At 40.9% G+C, this 12,210-nt stretch overlaps 1 pseudogene; it reads right to left on the bottom strand.

The window, feature by feature from the left end:
- Window positions 2,432-3,606, bottom strand: Gm9142 (predicted gene 9142; annotated as a pseudogene).

Genomic DNA, 12,210 nt, shown 5'->3' with positions numbered 1-12,210 from the left:
CTTGCTTACAGAAAGCTCTTGGTTTAAAGATGTGTGATAGAGCTGAGCCACACCAAAACTAGAAACAGATTTTTTTTTAAAAATTCAGTCTTGTTGTTCACAGTGTGATCAGATAACCTGCAACAAGTATAGGTTCTCTCACAATGTCACTCCATCACAGGTTTCTATAGCTTCAGAGACACTCATGAGCTAAGCAGCTATAATGCGAGGGTATCTCATATTATCTTGCCATAAATATCTCACTCATAAGTTAACTGGAAATTAGTCTTGAAATAACTTGCCTTTATCTCTGATTATTAGACCTGAGTTCTGATCAGACATAGATACTCAATCCAGAACAGCAGATGTATGGGCACATCCCAGTATCTGACTACCAGTAGCATGTCCTTTAGAACGTATAACAGTTACCTGAATTGATGAGTGCACATCCTGAAGTGAGACAGCTGACAGTCAATTGTAGTTCATTATCATGTCTTGCAGGATCAGAGAGCAAAGATGCAGGATCCAGGAGTAGAGTGGCAGCTGAGGATCTGAGCCTTTGTTTATGGGGTTTTAGTGACTGTGGAAGCTTTATAGTTTGGGGGAAGGTCTTCTGAATCAGGTTTTACTGGACATCTGTGGGATCAATGGATCTATGAAGATGTGAGAGGCAAACCTGGAGCAAGAGTGGGTTTGAATCATGTCCAAATCCCAGAAATATTGTCATGAGATGAGCAGGAGTAGGACTGCCTGTGCTAGACTGCTTAGAACTGGGCCTCCACCTTTGCCCCACTGGTGGAGTTCTCATAGCCCAGTAGCCAGGTTAGACATCTTTTGATTCCCCTTACAAGGTCATGTTCAACAGCAAGCGAGGCATTTCCAGCACCATGGCTCCAACCACTGATATACACATACCATCTAAGCCACATATCACCCCCAAAGGTTTAAGTACCTGTTTATCCACCCAATTAAATGAACTGTCTCAGTGAAGCAAGTCTTCCAAGATTGTTCTCAATGCACTCACTGCTGCTTGAGGTTTCTCTCACTTTCTTCCTCTCCTTACCTCCTCTCTCACACACATACAAACATCAGCCATTCCCAACATTATAGGTGAACAGAGTGGGAACAGCATATTCCACTCTCAGAGGAGTGGAGAGAAGAAGATAGGCTTAAAACAGTAGCTCCTGGGACAGTGCCAGTGAAGGCCATAATCCAGGGCTCTGGATGGATCATCATTTTGGTTTCAGGTACAAAGAAAAAGAATATCTTCTGTTGGTCTGGGAGGGTCCAATGGGATAAGAGGCAAAGAGGGGACACAAGAACCCTTGAGGCTTTTGATGTCTATAGCTAGACAGACGAAAATATTGTCTCCTATTATGGACAGATCAATTGCATCATTATTTCATAAGGAATGTTAAGAAATAGGTTTGGAGCTTTGTTGAATATGGGCTGTCCTGGAAAAGTCTGTGTGAAGGCCTTGAGTGTATGTCTGGACACAAGTCTGGAAAAAATTCAGGACCAAGAACCCAAATGAAGACCAACTGTGTATTTTGGTGATGTATATGAGGATGGAAGTAGAAGTTAGCTATTCTTAGGGAAGGAAACATTCAGAGGATTGTGGCATTGGTGCTAAGTGTAAGGAAGGGAGTGGTCCACTTAATAACACTGGACTTATCTCTCAGACTGAGATGGCTGTCACAATGACAGGTGAGGTTTTATCAAGTATATGGGTTAGAATGATGTTTGGCAAGGGACCATTGCTGCCAAGAGACACACATTGGGTTGGGTATGAATCAGGACAATACATAAAGGTAGGTGGCAATGATGTAGGTGACTAACTGTGAGGCAAGTAAATAACTGTGAGGAAGGTGACTAAATGTGAGGCAGGTGACTGTGAGGCAAGTGACAGGGACTGTGATGAAGATAACTGTGAGGTTGATGACAATGAGTCTGAGGCAGGTGACTAAATATGGCAGGTGACTGTGAGGCAGGTGACAGGGATTGTGATGAAGATAACTGTGCTGTAGATGATGGGAAGTCTGAGGAAGGTGACTGTGAGACAGGTGAATGGGAGGCAGGTGACAGTGACTGCGAAGCAGGTGACTGTGAGGCATGACCCCATACTTGTGAATATTTCCCATACTGTTGTAGTAACCCTGGGTGGAATGGGGAGATCTGCACTTGGGTTGGTAGATAAGTTCATGGGTAAATAAGAGAATTATTGAATTCTTCAGAACCAACGAACCTGGGCTTTTTGTTAACGCAATTTTAACAGGAGCTGTTTCTTGTATATCTTAGTTATCTTCCAAATAAATGAGACAGAGGCCATTCTATTTATTTAATCAAGCATTATAGCAGAAAAAGTGGGCAGCCATTGATGTGCTCTATTTCATTAAGCTAAACTACCAGCCTTCCAATAATATTCCCCAAGATACATACTTTTTTTTGGGGGGGGTGCAGCAAAAGTTATTGATGGTATTCAAGAGAGTAGGGAGGGCCCCCTTGGCCCCTAATTTTATGGTGGTTTGAGGTGAAAATTATGAGGGAGATGCTCAGTGTTGGTGGCCAAGTTGGGATAGGGACTCCTCAGCATCCAAGGGCCTCTCTCTTACTCTCAGTGTTTTTGCTGGTGTGGGTGGATCAGGGTTTCTTACTCCTTGGAGACCATGTAGGCCATGAGGTCCACCACCCTGTTTCTGTAGCCATATTCATTGTTATACCAGGAAATGAGCTTGACAAAGTTGTCTTTGAGAGCAGTGCCAACCCTGGCATTGAAGTTGGAAGAGTGGGAGTTGTTGTTGAAGTCGTAGGAGACAACCTGGTCCTCAGTTTAGCCCAAGATGCCCTTCAGTGGGCCCACAGATGCATGCTTCACCAACTACTTGATGTCATCATACTTGACAGGTTTCTCCAGGCAGCACATCAGATCCACTATGGACTCATTGTGGGTAGGAACACGGAAGGCTATGCTAGTAAGCTTCATATTCAGCTTTGGGGTGGCCTTGCCCACTGCCTTGGCAGCATCAGTGGATGCAGGGATGATGTTCTGAGCAGCCCCATGGCCATCATGCCACAGCTTTCCAGAGGGGCAATCCACAGTCTTCTGAGTGGCAGTGATGGCATGGACTGTGGTCATGAGTTCTTCCATGATGCCAAAGTTGTCATGGATGACCTTGGCCAGGGAGGCTAAGCAGTTGGTGGTGCAGGATGCATTGCTGACAATCTTGAGTGAGTTGTCATATTTCTCATGGCACACCCATCACAAACATGGGGGCATCAGCAGAAGGGGCATAGATGATGACCCTTTTGGCTCCACCCTGGTGAGGTCACGATATATTCGGCACCTATCTCACCCTATTTTATGTTAGTGGTTCTCACTCCTGGAAGTTGGTTATGGGCTTCCCATTGATGACAAGCTTCCCATTTTCGGCCTTGACATTTCCGTTGAATTTGCCGTGGATGAAGTCATACTGGAAAATATAGACCAAGTAGTTGATGTCAATGTAGGGGTCATTGATGGCAAAAACCTCCACTTTGCCATGTAGAGAGCAGATGGCAGCCCTGGTGACCAGACACCCAATAAGGCCAAATCTGTTCACAGGATCTTCACGATTTTGTCTCTGGGACATTCCTGGCACTACACAAGAAGATGCTGCTGTCTCTGGAGTAGGGAGGAGCAGAGAGCCAATACTTACATTTTACTATTCATCTGGCTGTCTCTGCTCCAGGTGTTTTCCCATGGTGTCTCCTTAAGACCCTTTCCTGGTAGCTGAATTCTCTTTTTCTTTTTCATCCTCTCCCTTGGCTGATGGAAGTACATCCCAGTTTTCTCTTCTACCCAGCATTTGGTACATCAGTTTTTATTAACAAATCAGAAAATAAATTGTTCAATAAGAGAACTAGTCTCAAATAATTAGTTGAACACTGTTGAGATGGCTCAGTGATTAAAGGTGCACTGATTGAAGGTGAACACATGAGGTCAAATTTCAGAACCCACCTGGTAGAAGAAAAGAAACTTCTCTAAATTGTCATTTGACCTTCCAAGTACACAAACACACACACACACACACACACACACACACACACACACACACACACACAAACACACACACCTTGATACCTCTATCCATACACAGGCACACACACACAAGCACACAAACACATGAACACACACCTACAAATGTCTGTGAAAACTGGCATCAATAAGCATTAGGAAGCTCCTAATGGAAAACTATGAAACAATTTGACAAACAAACTAAATAACACATGAGATTGTACTATAATGGTGAAATAAGCTATAAACCCATGCTGGTGTGAATGGTTGCATGGCAGGTAAATGAACATTACTGAACCCGGCCGGAACTGTGAGCCCCAGAAGTATCTCCACTCCACAGGATGCCTAGCATCCCAGGACCTCAGAATCATGGGTGAGTGGAACAGAACATCACCACCAAAGAATCCCAGACAGTCTTGTGCCAGCACGAAGAGGGACAAAGGAACCCCAAACTACCAGAGGCTGGGATTCATTCTGGTTGGGGCTAGCCCCGCCATCTTCTTTCTGAACACAGTGTAGGGAGCCAAGGAGCCAGCGGACTCTCCATACTGAAAGACCCCTAGCACACCCAAAACCTAGGCATCATGGGACTCAGGAAGTAGATCAGAGCTCCTGACTTCTGGACACCTGCCCTGCAAGAGGAGTGCTAACCTGCAGAGAGTGCTCTGACCACTATGACTCAGGTGAGAAATGGACTCCTAGGACTGCTGACAGAGGCTAATAGAATCAAATGAGGAACAAGCTTCAGCCAGAGACAGCTAGATTTTCTAACACCAGAGATTACAATATGGCGAAAGGCAAGCATATGAATATTACTAACAGAAATCAAGAACAGTGGTCATCATCAGAAACCAGTACCGCACTACAGTGAGTCCTGGATACTCCAATACACCCAAAAAGCAAGTCTAGGATTTAAAATCATATCTCCTGACAGTGGTAGAGGATTTTAAGAAGGGCATTAATAACTTACTTAAAGATTACAAGAGAATACTGTGAAACAGGTGTAAGCTCTTAAAAAATTACAGGAATTCACTGCTAAACAAGTAGAAGTACTTAAAAAAGAAACATGAAAATCCCTTAAAGAATTATAGGAAAACACAACCAAACAAGAAATGGAATTGAACCAAACCATGCAATATCTAAAAATGGAATTAGAAACAATGAAGAAAACCCAAAGGGAGACAACTCTGTAGATAGAAATTCCAGGAATAAAATCAGGAACCATAGATGCGGGAATCAGCAACAGAATACAAGAGATGGACGAGAGAATCTCAGGTGCAGAAGATTCCATAGAAACATGGACACAACAAAGAAAATGCAAAATCCAAAAACACCCTAACTCAAAACATCCAGGAAATACAGGACACAATGAGAAGACCAAAGCTACGGAAAATAGGTATAGATGATAACTACTCTGATAATGCAACCACATATAGACCCAACAAAGAAATAGAACTTCAGACCAATTTCCATTATGAACAGCGATGTAAAAATACTCAATAAAATCTTTGAAAACAGAATCCAAAAAGTCATCAAAACGACCATCCATCATGATCAAGAAGCCTTCATCCCAGGAATGCACATATGGTTTAATATATATAGAAATCAAACAATATAATCCACTATACAAACAGACTCAAAGACAAAAACCACATGATCAGCTTATTAGATGCTGAGAAAGAATTTGACAAATTCCAAAACAACTTCATGATAAAAGTCTTGGGATGTTCAGGAATTGAAGGCCCTTACCTACACATAATAAAAGCAATATACAGCAAGCCAGTAGCCAACATCAAACTAAATGGAGAGAAACTGGAAGCAATCCCACTAATACCATGGACTAGAGAAGGCTTCCCACTTTTTCCCTACCTATTCAATACAGTACTTGAAGTACTAGCCAGAACAATTAGACAACAACAGAAGATCAAGGGGATACAAATTGTAAAGATAAAAGCCAAAATATCACTCTTTGCAGATGATATCGTAGAATATATGTGACCCTAAAAATTACACCAGAGAACTCCTAACCTGATAAACAGCTTCAGAGCAGTAGCTGGATATAAAATTAACTCAAACCAATCAATGCCCTACTCTACACAAAGGACAAACAGGATGAGAAAGAAATTAATTAAACAATGCCTTCCACAATAGTCAAACATATAAAATATGTTTCAGTGACTCTAACTAAGGAAGTGAAAGATCTGTATGATAAAAACTTAAAGTCTTGATCTTGTGTCTGGGTTCCCTCAGAGACCACTCTGCTCAGGGGAGAGTACAGACTGCAGAAGCCACACAGCTTCTGGGACAGGCAGAAGCACACAGCTTCTGGGACAGACCCGGTTTTGGGCTCCAGATATCCGGGCACCTTCACTGCCAGAGGAGAGCTGTCTGCCCAGGAGGTCTCTGACTGCCTGAGCAGGTGAGGGAGCCATCTTTGGTCCTGGGTCCCTTGGAGACCAGTCTGCCCAGGTCACCTCTCAGACTGCGGAGGGTGAGCGAGTGGTCTGTAGAAGTGACACAGCTTCTGGGACAGATCCCACTTCAGGCTCAAGACATCTGGTAACATTCCCCACCAGAGAAGAGGTGTCTGTTGTGAAGGGGGAGGACACTGACTGCCTGAGCATGTGAGGGAGCCATTTTTTGCCCTGGGTCCCTCAGAGATTAGTCTGCACAGGTGAGAGTGCAGACTGCAGAAGTGACACTGCTTCTTGACAGGCAGAAGCAACACAGTTTCTGGTACAGTCACCCATTTCAGACTACAGAAATCAGGGCACCTTAACTTCCAGAGATAAGGTGACCTCCTGATAGGGCTCTGACTGCCAGAGCAGGGGAGGGAGCCATCTTCTGTCCATGGTCCCTCGGAGAACAGTCTGCACAGTTCAGCTGGCAGACTGCATGGGCAATAGATCTTCTGAAACAGGCCCTGTTTCAGGCATTCATCTTAAGCCAGAAGGCAGGTCTGAATACCAGACCTCTGTGCAACTTCCCTGTAAGAAGAGAGCTTGCCAGCAGAGAGTACTCTGACCACTGAGACTCAGGAGAGAACTGGGTTCCCAGGACTGCTGATAGAGGGTAACAGAATCCCAGGAGGAACAAGCTCCAACCAGAGACAACTGTAACAATGAATGCCAGATATTACCAGATGACGAAAGACAAATGTAAGTATCTTACTAACAGAAACCAAGACCACTCACCATCATCAGAACCCAGCACTCCCAACTCAGCCAGTCCTGCATACCCCAACACACCTGAAAAGCAAAACGTGGATGCAAAATCATATCTCATGATTCTATTAGAAGTCTTTAAGAAGGACATTAATAACTCACTTAAAGAAATACAGGGGAACACTGCTAAAGAGTTAGAAGTCCTTAAAGAATTACAGGAAAACACAATCAAGCAGGACATGTAATTGAAGAAAACCATCCAAGACCTAAAAAGGGAAGTAGACACAATAAAGAAACACAAAAGTGAGACAACTCTGGAAATAGAAACCCAAGGAAAGAAATCAGAAACCATAGATGCGAGAATCAGCAACAGAATTCAAGAGATGGAAGAGAGAATCTCAGGTGCAGAAGATTCCATATAGAACACGGGTACAACAAACAAGGAAGATGCAAAATGCAAAAAGATCCTAACTCAAAACATCCAGGAATTCCAGGTCACAATGAGAAGACGAAACCTACGGATAATAGGAGTAGATGAGAATGAAGAGTTTCAACTTAAAGGACCAGCAAATATCTTCAAAAAGATTACAGAAGAAAACTTCCCAAACCTAAAGAAAGAGATGCCCATGAACATAGAAGAAGCCTACAGAACTCCAAATAGACTGGAACAGAAGAGAAATTCCTCCTGACACATAATAATCACAACAAAAAATGCAGTAAATAAAGACAGAGTATTAAAAGCAGTAAGGTAAAAGGGTCAAGTAACATATAAACGGAAACCTAATAGAATTACACCAGACTTCTCACCAGAGACTACAAAAGCCAGATGATCCTGGACAGATGTTATACAGATTCTAAGAGAACAGAAATGCAAACCCAGGCTACTATACCCATCAAAACTCTCAATTACCATACATGGGGCAAGCAAAGTATTCCATGCAAATACCAAATTCACACAATATCTTTCCACAAACCCAGCCCTTCAAAGGGTAATACTGGGAAAACTGCAACACAAGGATGGAACTTGCCCCCTAGAGAAAGCAAGAAAATAATCCTTCAATGATCCTAAAAGAAGACACCCCTAAGAACAGAACCCCAACACTAACAACAAAAATAACAAGAAGAAATAAACTTACCCTTAATATCTCTTAATATCAATGGACTCAATTTCCCAGTAAAAAGATATAAACTAACAGATTGGCTATATAAACAGGACCCAACTTTATGCTGCATATGGGAAACCCATCTCAGGGACAAATACAAGTACTACTTAAGAGTAAAAGGCTGGAATTTTCCTAGGAAATGGTCTGTAGAAACAAGCTGGAGTAGCCATTCTAACACCTAATAAAATCGACCTCCAACCCAAAGTTATCAAAAAATACAAGGAGGGGCACTTTATACTGATCAAAGTTAAAATATTCCTAGATGAAGTCTCAATTCTGAATGTCTGTGCTCCAAAGGCAAGGGCAGCACATTCACTATGGAACCTTTATTAAAGCTCAAAACACACATTACACCTCACACAATAACAGTGGGAGACTTCAACACCGCACTCTCAACATCGGGCAGATCCTGGAAACAAAAACTAGACAGAGACAAACGAAAACTAACAGAATTTATGAAAGACACGGATTCAACAGATATCTAGACTATTTTATCCTAAAACAAAGGGATATACCTTCTTCTCATCACTTCATGGTACATCCTCCAATATTGACCATATAATTGGTCACAAAACAGGCCTCAACAGACACAAAAATATTGAAATTATCTCATCCAACCTATCAGATTACAATGAACTAAGGCTGATCTCCAATAACAACATAAATAATAGAATGCTAACATAGAAGCTAAATAACCCTATACTCAATGGTACATTGGTCAAGGAAGAAGTAAAGAAAGAGATTAAAGACTTTTTAGAGTCTAATGAAAATGAGGCCACAACATAACGAGTCTTATGGGGCAAAATGAAAGCAGTCCTAAGAGGAAAATTCATAGCTGTGAAGGCTGCCAAAAAGAAACTAGAGAGAGCATACACTAAAAGCTTGACAGTACTCCTAAAAGCTCTAGAATGAAAGGAAAAAAATTCACCCAAGAGGAATAGATGGCAAGAAATAAACAAACTCAGGGTTGATATCAAACAGGTGACATCAAAAAAACTGTTCAAAAATCAACCAAACCAGGAGCTGCTTCTTAGACAAAATCAACATGATAGATAAACTCTTAGCCAGACTAACTAGAGGGCACAGGGACAGTATCCTAATTAACAAAATCAGAAATGAAAAGGGAGACATAACAACAGAACCTGAGGAAATTCAAAACATCATCAGATAATACTACAAAAGGTATACTCAACAAAACTGGAAAACCTGGATGAAATGAACAATTTTCTAGACAGATACCAAGTACCAAAGTTAAACCAGGATCAGATTAATGATCTAAATGGTCTCACATCCCCTAAAGAAATTAAAGCACTCATTATTAGTCTCCCAACCAAAAAAAAAAAGCCCAGGTCCAGATGGGTTTAGTGCAGAGGTCTATCACACCTTCAAGGAAGAACTAATCCCATTTGTCCTCAAACTGTTCCACAAAATAGAAATAAAATGTACTCTACTACCCAATTCATTCTATGAAGCCACAATTACTATGACAACTAAACCACATATAGACCAAAAGAAGAAAGAGAACTTCAGACCAGTATCCCTTATGAAAAGCGATGCACAAACACTCAATAAAATCCTTGGAAACCAAATCCAAAAAGACTTCAAAATGATCATACATCATGATCAAGTAGGCTTCATCCCAAGAATGTAGGATGGTTTAGCACATGGAAAAACCTCAATATATTCCAGTATATAAACAAACAAAAACAAAAACCACATGATTATCTCATTACATGCTGAGAAAGCATTTGACAAAATCCAACACAACTTCATGATATAAAGGCTTCGGAAGTTCAGGAATTCAAGGCCCATACCTAAACATAATAAAAGTAATATACAACAAACTAGTAGCTAACATCCAACTAAATGGAGAGAAACTCGAAGCAATCCCACTAAAATCAGTGATTAGAGAAGGCTGTCCCCTCACTCTGTACCTATTCAATATAGTAGTTGAATTCCCAGCCAGAGAAATTCGACAACAACAGGAGATCAAGGGGATACAAATTGGAAAGGAAGAAGTCAAAATATCATTCCTTCCAGATGATATGATAGTTTATGTATGCGACCCTAAAATTTCTACAAGAGAACTTCTAAACCTGACAAACAGATCCAGTGAAGTAGCTCGATATAATATTACCTCAAACAAATCAATGACTTTTCTCTACACAAAGAATAAACAGACTGAGAAAAAAATTAGAGAAACAACACCCCTCACAATAGTCATAAATAATATAAAATACTTTGGTGTGACTCTAACAAAGGAAGTGAAAGATCTGTATGATAACAAGTTCAAATTTCTGAACAAATAAATTGAAGAAGATCTCATAAAATGGAAAGATCTACTATGCTCATGGATTGGTAGGATTAATATAGTCAAAATGGCTATCCTGCCGAAAGCAATCTACACATTTAATGCACTCTCCATCAAAATTGCAACTCAATTCTTCACTAAGTTAGAAAGGGCAATTTGAAAATTCATCTGGAATAATAAAAAACCTAGGATAGCAAAAACCAGTCTGAACAATAGAAGAACCTGTGGTGTATCCTTTCCCGAGGGATTCAGTTATTCGTGGGTGCCAGGGAGACCAAAACAATGGAGGAATGCACCTCTTTCTCCACATCTTCGCCAGCATCTGCTGTAACCTGAATTTTTCATCTTAGCCGTTCTTATGGTTGTTTTGATTTGCATTTCCCTGATGATTAAGGATGTTGAACATTTTTTCAGTTACTTCTCTGCCATTCGGTATTCCTCAGGTGAGAATTCTTTGTTTAGCTCTGAGCCCCATTTTTAATGGGGTTATTTGATTTTCTGGAGTTTACCTTCTCGAGTTCTTTATATATGTTGGATATTAGTCCCCTATCTGATTTAGAATAGGTAAAGATCCTTTCCCATCTGTTCTTCGTCTTTTTATCTTATTGACAGTGTATTTTGACTTGCAGAAGCCTTGCAACTTTATGTCATTTATTGATTCTCGATCTTACAGCACAAGCCATTGCTGTCCTATTCAGGAATGTTTCCCTTGTACACATATCTTCGAGGCTTTTCCTCACTTTCTCCTCTATAAGTTTCAGTGTCTCTAGTTTTATGTGGAGTTCCTTGATCCACTTAGATTTGACCTTAGTACAAGGAGATAGGAATAGATCAATTGGCATTCTTCTACGTGATAACAACCTGTAATGCTAGCCCCATTTGTTGAAAATGCTGTCTCTTTTCCACTGGACAGTTTTAGCTTCATTGTCAAAGATCAAGTGACCATAGGTGTGTGGGTTCATTTCTGGGTTTTCAAATCTATTTCATTGGTCTACTTGTCTGTCGCTATACCAGTACCATGCCAGTTTATTACAATTGCTCTGTAGTACAGCTTTAGGTCAGGCATGGTGATTCCACCAGAGATTCTTTTATCCTTGAAAAGACTTTTTGCCATCCTAGGTTTTTTGTTATTCCAGGTGAATTTGCAGATTGCTCTTTCTAATTCGTTGAAGAACTGAGTTGGAATTTTGATGGGGATTCCATCAAATCTGTAGATTGCTTTTGGCAAGATAGTCATTTTTATAATGTTGATTCTGGCAATCCATGAGCATAGCAGATCTTTCCTTTTTCTGATATCTGATTTAATTTCTTTCTTCAGAGACTTGAAGTTCTTATCATACAGATATTTCACTTCCTTAGTTAGAGTCATTCCAAGGTATTTTATATTATTTGTGACTATTGAGAAGGGTGTTGTTTCTCTAATTTCTTTCTCAACCTGTTTATTTTTTGTGTAGAGAAAGGCCATTGACTTGTTTGAGTAAATTTAATATCCAGCTACTTCACTGAAGCTGTTTATCAGGTTTAGGAGTTCTCTGGTGG

Source organism: Mus musculus, chromosome 7 (assembly GCF_000001635.26).
Source record: "Mus musculus strain C57BL/6J chromosome 7, GRCm38.p6 C57BL/6J".
NCBI lineage: Eukaryota > Metazoa > Chordata > Mammalia > Rodentia > Muridae > Mus > Mus musculus.
This window is presented reverse-complemented; position numbering and strand designations above follow the sequence as displayed.